Here is a 7,774-nt window from a genome sequence, read left to right as displayed (position 1 = left end):
AAAACACGAGGACGTATTGGAATCAAGGGTTTAAAATCACAAACGTGAAAAATAGTTTCAAACACAACAGGACAGCGATCAGAAAACACAGCCTCACATATTTCAATGTTTAAAATCAGTAAACCAAAGGACAACACAAGGTCCAGGGTGTGACTATGTTCTTGAGTTGGACCCGACACAGACTAAACAAAATTTAAAGAGTCTAAAAGATTACGAAAATCTTTGACCAACGGCTTGGTGGGACAGCACACATGAATGTTAAAATCACCAACAATTAAAACATAATCATACTTTGGCATAATCTCAGCCAAGAGGTCCAAAAAATCCCAAATAAAATGTTTATCATATTTCGGAGGTCTATAAACAACAGCGCAAAGAGTTGGGCGGGTACGACCCAACTCAAACATCAGACACTCAAAGCTGGAGTAGTAAACAGAAAAAAGTTGTTTACATGTGAACTTCTTCTTAAAACCAACTGCAACACCTCCGCCACGTCCAGAAGTCCTCGGCGCATTAAAATATGAACAGTTTGCAGGTAAAAGATCAGAAAAACAGCTTGACTTACCGATGCTCAGCCAGGTTTCAGTCACACACATAAAGACCCAGCCACGAGTGGAAAAAAGTTCATTCAGAATAATAGTCTTATTAGATAGTGATCCAGCATTCAACAGAGCCATTCTTGTAGGGACAAACGTCAGAGGAAAAGATGATCGTGGCGCCCAAACCACAGGTCGTAGAATTTCTAAGTTTCTCCCGTGACTCCTAAGGCCAGAAAAACAGCGGCGAGCAGGACCACTGCGAACATCAAAGCCCACCAGCGGAATCAGACAGGGTTCAACAGGATCCACAAAGCGTCACGACAGACGATGAACCGATTCGGTCAATGGAGAAAGTGCAAGAAATGATTTCAGCTTCACCAGCCTTCCTGCACGTTTTCCCCAATGTCTGCAGCGGGGCCTGCGACGGTGTCTCCAGGCGGATAGGTGCGGATGACGGAACAGGTACATCAACCAGTAGAGGAGGAAGCTTGTTCCTAAACCCATTATGATTAAATTAGGCTAGCTTGGTGACAGGTACACGAAGTTCCAACAGAGACTGGTGTTCATATACCAATAATGACTTAACATCTGTGATAAAAAGTATCAAAAACAGGACAAACAAAAAGAAAGATTTCAGAGATAGACGGCAAGCCATGGACATCGGTGCCATCATTCAAACTAAACAAATATTTAAATTCTGAGACTACCTGTGTTGATGGCTCAAAGGTGTAAAAGCAGGTTGACTTCAACATGCCACATCGCATTGGTAGTAACATAAATTACACCGAGAGAGGAAGAATGTCATATTTGAGGGTAGCAAATAGACTCTGACAAAAGCATCATCTATACAAGAAGAAAGAAAGTTGAGGTCTTAAAGGATCAACTCTTTGGAGGAGAGGATGTTTAATATCTGGTCTTGAGATTTATTTATAGAGGTGATCTTGTGCTAATTTGTTCTTTTTTCTTCCCCAGGTTTATTATGGGGGTTGAAAATCCAGTGGTTCATGGAGAGAGAAACAGAGTTGCAGTAGAGTGGGTAGGCTGGAGTTTTTCAGGTGAGTTTGTGATCCTTTATTCAAAGTTTGATTGGCAAGGAAAAAAGCAATCCACAGACACTCAGAGCCAGTGGCAATGTACGAACACTGGGTGTCGTGTTTCGGTCCACTTGTCATATACAAAGGGGAAATGCACAAGGAAACACAGGATTCAGGTAAAAAACAAAAAGATAGCAGCAATAAAAGGTTCAAACATGCATTGTACAAGAGGTTACTATGACCACCAAGCTGACAGTTTGATCAGGGACGAGGAAGGTGCTGATCTTAAGAACTGTGATAATTATGAAAATATGAGGCTTAGGTGTGATAACAGAACCAGGAAGTGAGATAAAAGTGAAAATGCTGTATTAGTTTGAACCTTTAGTACTGGTTCAGAGTATTTAGGTGTGTTAATGTAAGGCCAAGGAGCAGTACTCTAAGATCACTGATAATGATCTGGGGACAAATCCTTGTGTTACTCCTATCCTTATCCTTCGACTATGAATTTGAAGTCAGAAAGAGTAGTGATTAACCGTTTTCAGTGTAATATGGGACATACCTTTAAGAAGCCAACACATCAACAAGTGTTGCAGATTCTGTTTATGTAAACATATTTCACATATGCCAGTATGCTTATACTTTGTAGAACTAGTTATCTGGCCAGCAACAGACTTTGACATGCATCCTGTTTTATGTTTGTTCAGGAAGATTATCCATGATGCAAAACAAAAAGACAGTACAGATCAAATTAGATATTACTTTAGTTGTAAATTAAGAGCTGTTGTGATAATTTTTTTGTTTTCTTCATGCTTGTTAAGGATGATCAGAGATTCCAATTATTTATGTATGTTGTAATGGACCAACCAGTAAGGCACAAGGACAAAGGTCTAAAAAAATATTCTCCATTTATTTTTCCCAAAACAAAAATCTTTCAAAATCAAATTTCATACATCTCAAAAAGAAAAAATGTAAACTAAGAGAAACCTAACTAAGGATCACAAACAAGAACTGACCACTCACAACGAACACACAGGGGAATTTATACACAAAGGCTAGCCTACAAGAAACACAGAGGGAAGGGCAGAGGGGACTAAGACAAACAATAAATAATCCTAAACAACTAATTCAAACCAACAAATTATAATTATAACACAAATGTAAAAACAAACCACCTAACACCAAAGATATCTCTTAATAATTGAATTATTATGAGAGAGAGGTAGTCTCTCCAGAGTCAAGTCCCCGCTTCTAAAAGCTTGATGGTCTGCTCCACTTCCTGGTATTGCATCACCACCAATCCTCTCCCACAACCAGTCCTTTACATCTCCACCAAACAAAAATAGATAATTAATGATCTGAACATGCATAAAAGGCGTTTACTAAATGTGTGCACTCAAAATAGCAAACAACCTAATGTAAGATTAAAGCCACAGTGAAATTATAAATAAATATACTGTGCGCCCCTTAAAAATCTCTGAAGGGCCAGATAGCTCTATTCACTTTTCCACAACAAACAAAAATAACAGAGGATTTCAAGCTCTATGTCTTGTGAATGCACAAACTGTAATACGGGGCTACAGAGCAGGTATCACAAAACAAGGTGAGGATTTGGTGACACAAGTGCAGACACAAAGTGGTGACAATTGTTTTATATATATCTATATCAAACAGAACACAAAAACTTTGAAACAATAGTGAAGAAACCTTGACACAAGGAAATGTCTAATACACAAGCTATTGAAGAAAACAGACTATAAATACAGAGGGATGGTGACCTGATTTGAATGACTGAGTGACAGAACTTGAAGATTTGCTGAAGAGCAGAGAAACATTTAAAACATACAGGGTAATGGCCCTCCAGAACCAGGATTGGTCACCACTAATCTAAACAAATCACAAGATTCTTGAAACAATGTTCTTTGAACAAACTAGACCCAAGTGAAGATGTGTGGGCAAAATTCACAACAGTACATTTGGAGCAAATCAAACATAGCAAATCAGCCCAAACACCTCATACTAACTGTCAAACATGGTGGTGGGCTGATGATTTGGGCTTGTTTTGCAGTTACAGGACCTGGACACCTTGCAGTCATTGAGTTGACTATGAATTCCTTTGCAGACCAAAGGATTCTAGAGTCAAATGTGAGGCCGTCTGTCCAACGGCTGAAGCTTGGACCAGCCTATGTCATGATGAAACAAGACAATGATCCAGCAAATCCACAACCAAATGTCTGAAAAAGAAAAGAATTAGCGAGAGTGTGCCTACCTTATACTGTGTCTGATGGTGCATGATGGCCATCACCATCCCCTATGTAGTAGCCTACAAAAAGTCAAACTGTAGTTTCAAATAACCTAATGTATATTTTCAGATGTTTAGCTCAATTTGAAGTGAGTGTGCTGGGGGGGCTTTAGATTCCTGCAACCTAAGGAAAAAAGTTCAACAAAGACAAAACCTCTACAGAAGATCCTTAGATTCGAAGACCTCTTCCAGCAAAGAGTCCTATTTCAGTTATTTTATTGAATAATAATTATTATTTATTATCATATTTCACAGATTATGCAAGTATTATGGGGTTTGTTTGTTTTTTTTGGAGAACCAAACCCCTCTCATGTTTTGCATAGATTTACTGAGATAATAGAAATGAGACCTCTGAAATTTCTCATTCCATTTTCCAAGTACCAAGCAATTTTAACTAGCTGGGGGATGAAAACAGCTGCTTTGATTCGGGAACAGATAGATAGACAGGTAGAGAGTGTAGATAAATGGAAATCAATTTATCTATCTACCTGCCAATCTATCTGTTCTTGAAGAACAGCAGCTGTTTTCATCTCCCAGCCTGTGAGAAAGGTTTTCTTTGTTTCTTTAATCTGCACAAGTGCAGCGTGGTCTTTCATTCCCTCTGCAGTGATTGGATTTCAGAGGCCAGCTGAGGTCTGTTGAGTTGTGATAAAATGGAAATGCTTTTGAGAGAAAGACAAAAGCTGAAACACAAGAAGACAGAGAAAGGTGGTCTAACAAAATGCAAATCAACAATATAACAAGATGTATAGGATGGAACACTGTAAGGTTGTTTCTTTTACTGATGATAATGCTCAAATCTGGTTTGATTTTATCTTAAACAAGTCCTGTTGTTACTGTGGATTTTCACCAGGTACTCCGGTTTCCTCCCACAGTCCAAAAACATGCATGTTAGGTTAATTGGTAACTCTAAATTGTCATTAGATGTAAGTGAGAGTGAGAATAGTTGTGTGTGTCTTGTTCATTTCTATGTGTCCCTGTGTCACCTGTCCACAGTATACACTGCCTCTCACCCAAAGACTGCTTCAGATAAGCACCAGCTCACAGCGGCCCTGCATGGAAAACCAGGTAAAAAAAAATGGATAGAAGGCAATTAGTGAATTTTCATTTGTATGGATTTAAAGATTGAACCAGATGCACCCAAAATATTTCAGGCTAGGCTTAAAACAAATAGAGATTAAAGATTTAACCTTACAGCTACACCAGTTCATTTAGCAAATTCAGGATACACAGAGCAACAAGGTTCATTTAAACATGGCAGATATTATTAATAATAATAAAAATAATAATGTTATTATTATTAATAATAATGATAATAATAAGTTTATTATCTTTGTATCACCTGTTTTTGTGTTCATTACCGTCCTAGAAAAATGCTCATGACACTGAACCTTGATTTATCTGACTGAAAAAACTTCTAGAGACCTAGATTGTTTTGAAGTTTCTGTTATTTGACTTTAAACAACCATTAGTCTAAGAGGTCATATTAGGGTCAAGCCTTTGATCACCCAACGATGCCTGCAGGATTCAACTGGTTAAATAGCCTAAAAAGTTTTAGGTCAACCTTTAAACAACCCCCACCACAACCCTCACCCTAACCCCATAAGAGATTTAAATAAGACCAAGAAAATGAAGGATTGATGGTGAACTGATTATTTTTTTCATAAACTTTAATTTTCTACATATTGCATATTGCAAAATGTCTATTTTCCCATTTAGATAACTTTAAATAAAGGTTGCTATTTCAACTTTTTTTTTTTCTGGTCTTCAAAATCATGCAACAAAGGCAAAAGAAAACGTGCTGACTGGAGTGTGTTTATTGTAATTTTTGACCATTCTTCCAGAAGTGCATTTGTGAGGTTAGAACAAGAAGACCTGGCTCACAGTCTCTGCTCTAATTCATCCAAAAGGTGTTCTATCAGGTTGAGGTCAAGACTCTGTGCAGGCCAGTCAAGGTCTTTCACAACAAACTCGCTCATCCATGTCTTTATGAACCTTGATTTGTGTACTGGTGCCCAGTCATATTGGAACAAGAGGGGGGCATCCCCAAACTGTTCCCACAAGGTTGGGAGCATGAAATTGTCTAAAATGTCTTGGTATGCTGAAGCATTATGAGTTCCTTTCACTGGAACTAAGCAGCAGAGCCCAGCTCCTGAAAAACAACCCCACACCATAATCCCCCCTCCACCAAACTTTATACTTAGATGCAGTTGCTCAGCCATGGAAACCCTCCTCTTGTTTTTAGTTTGTTATGATTTTTGTGAGGAGATTTCTTTTTTTTGTTGACGTTTGAAGAAAATTTAGACAGCGTTGTTCCGCGCTGCTGTGGGGCTGCAGTACAGGGAGGTGATGAGAAGATTTATTTGTTTTTACTCTTCTCCCCCAGATTAAAATATCCCATTGTGAAGCCTAGCTGAATGACTTCAGGAAATTAATTTATACCACTCGCCACATGTGCACTATGACCCACAGCATCCGTGGGTCATATTTACGTGGCAGAGTTGCTGTCCCAATTGCTTCCACTTTGTTATAATACCACTAACAGTTGACTGTGGAATATTTAATAGCGAGGAAATTTCATGACTGGTCTTAATGCACATCCTATCACAGTACCACGCTGGAATTCACTGAGCTCCTGAGAGCGACACATTGTTTCACAAAGGTTTGTAGAAGAAGTCTGCATGCCTAGGTGATTGATTTTATACACCTCTGGCCATGGAAGTGATTGGAACACTTGAATTCAATTAATTAGATGGGTGAGTGAATACATTTGGCATATTCCATAAAGCAGGGTTCTTCATTCAACTATTTCACCATCCTCAACTTCACCTGCTAGTCCAGCTCCAAAGCCCAAGAAGACGAAGGGAGGCTCCTCAGTATGTCTTATTTTGAAGATGCACTCGCTGCTCTCCTCAAAAGGAGGACTAAAAGGGAAACTGCAATGGAGGCTAGACGGCAGAGAAGAAATGCCATGGTCCTGTGGAAGATGCTTCCTGCATGTGGCAGATTTAATTTGGACACTTCCACCAAAAGCACTTTCTGACTTTAAATGGAAGTTGCAAAACTTGATGTATGAGATCAGAAGAAAGTTGCCCGTCTTGCAAACAACACTGTAGAAATGTAAGTGAATCGCTTTCTACAATAGCTTGTTTACAAGGTGGATAGCTTTTTCTTTTGCCCTTTCATTTATGTGTGACCTTTATAACTCTCAATGTCTTCCCTTTTGAGTATAGTAAAATAAAAATTCAGAGCTTAATTGCAATTTTATACACTGAAATACAATCCTGAAAGTGTGTTTTGAAAAGAGTTTGCTTTTACTGGGTACACTCAAAAAAGCTTAAGACAATTAGCATATTTTTAAGTACAGATTTTATGACCTTTCTTGTGTCTTTTAATGACAAACTTGCCTGTTAAAAATAAAAAAATATATAATTAAATAGCAAATATCAATTAAATAGCATTACAATTATAGTCAAATAACATCACTTAGGATTAATATTGTTTATCTCTCCTGGCTATTGCTAAACCCCCCTCTGAATAATGTATTTTTGCTATGGCAAACTTCCTTCAGGCGTCTGAAAAAACTAAAGTCTTTTCTTGTGACATGTGGTGCCTGAGATGCTTAGGCCCCTGACAGTCTCACTTGGTCCTAGAGGCTGCAGCTCCCCAGTAACAGAAATGAGTCTGTAAAGTTAGCAGGTATGTATCTTACAGCAGGAACATTAGCAGCATCTACGCAGGCAAGGAAATTGTGGAGGGCAACACAGCCGAACCTTCTCTGGCAAACACTCTACTGGCCAGTCAAGGATCCTCCGTCTTGCTGCTAAGATGCCAAATGCATTCTCAATTACTCATCAGGCACAAGAGTGGTAGTAATTGTAGATTATCTCCTTTACCCGCCT

Source organism: Kryptolebias marmoratus, linkage group LG2, assembly GCF_001649575.2.
Source record: "Kryptolebias marmoratus isolate JLee-2015 linkage group LG2, ASM164957v2, whole genome shotgun sequence".
Lineage (NCBI taxonomy): Eukaryota > Metazoa > Chordata > Actinopteri > Cyprinodontiformes > Rivulidae > Kryptolebias > Kryptolebias marmoratus.
This window is presented reverse-complemented; position numbering follows the sequence as displayed.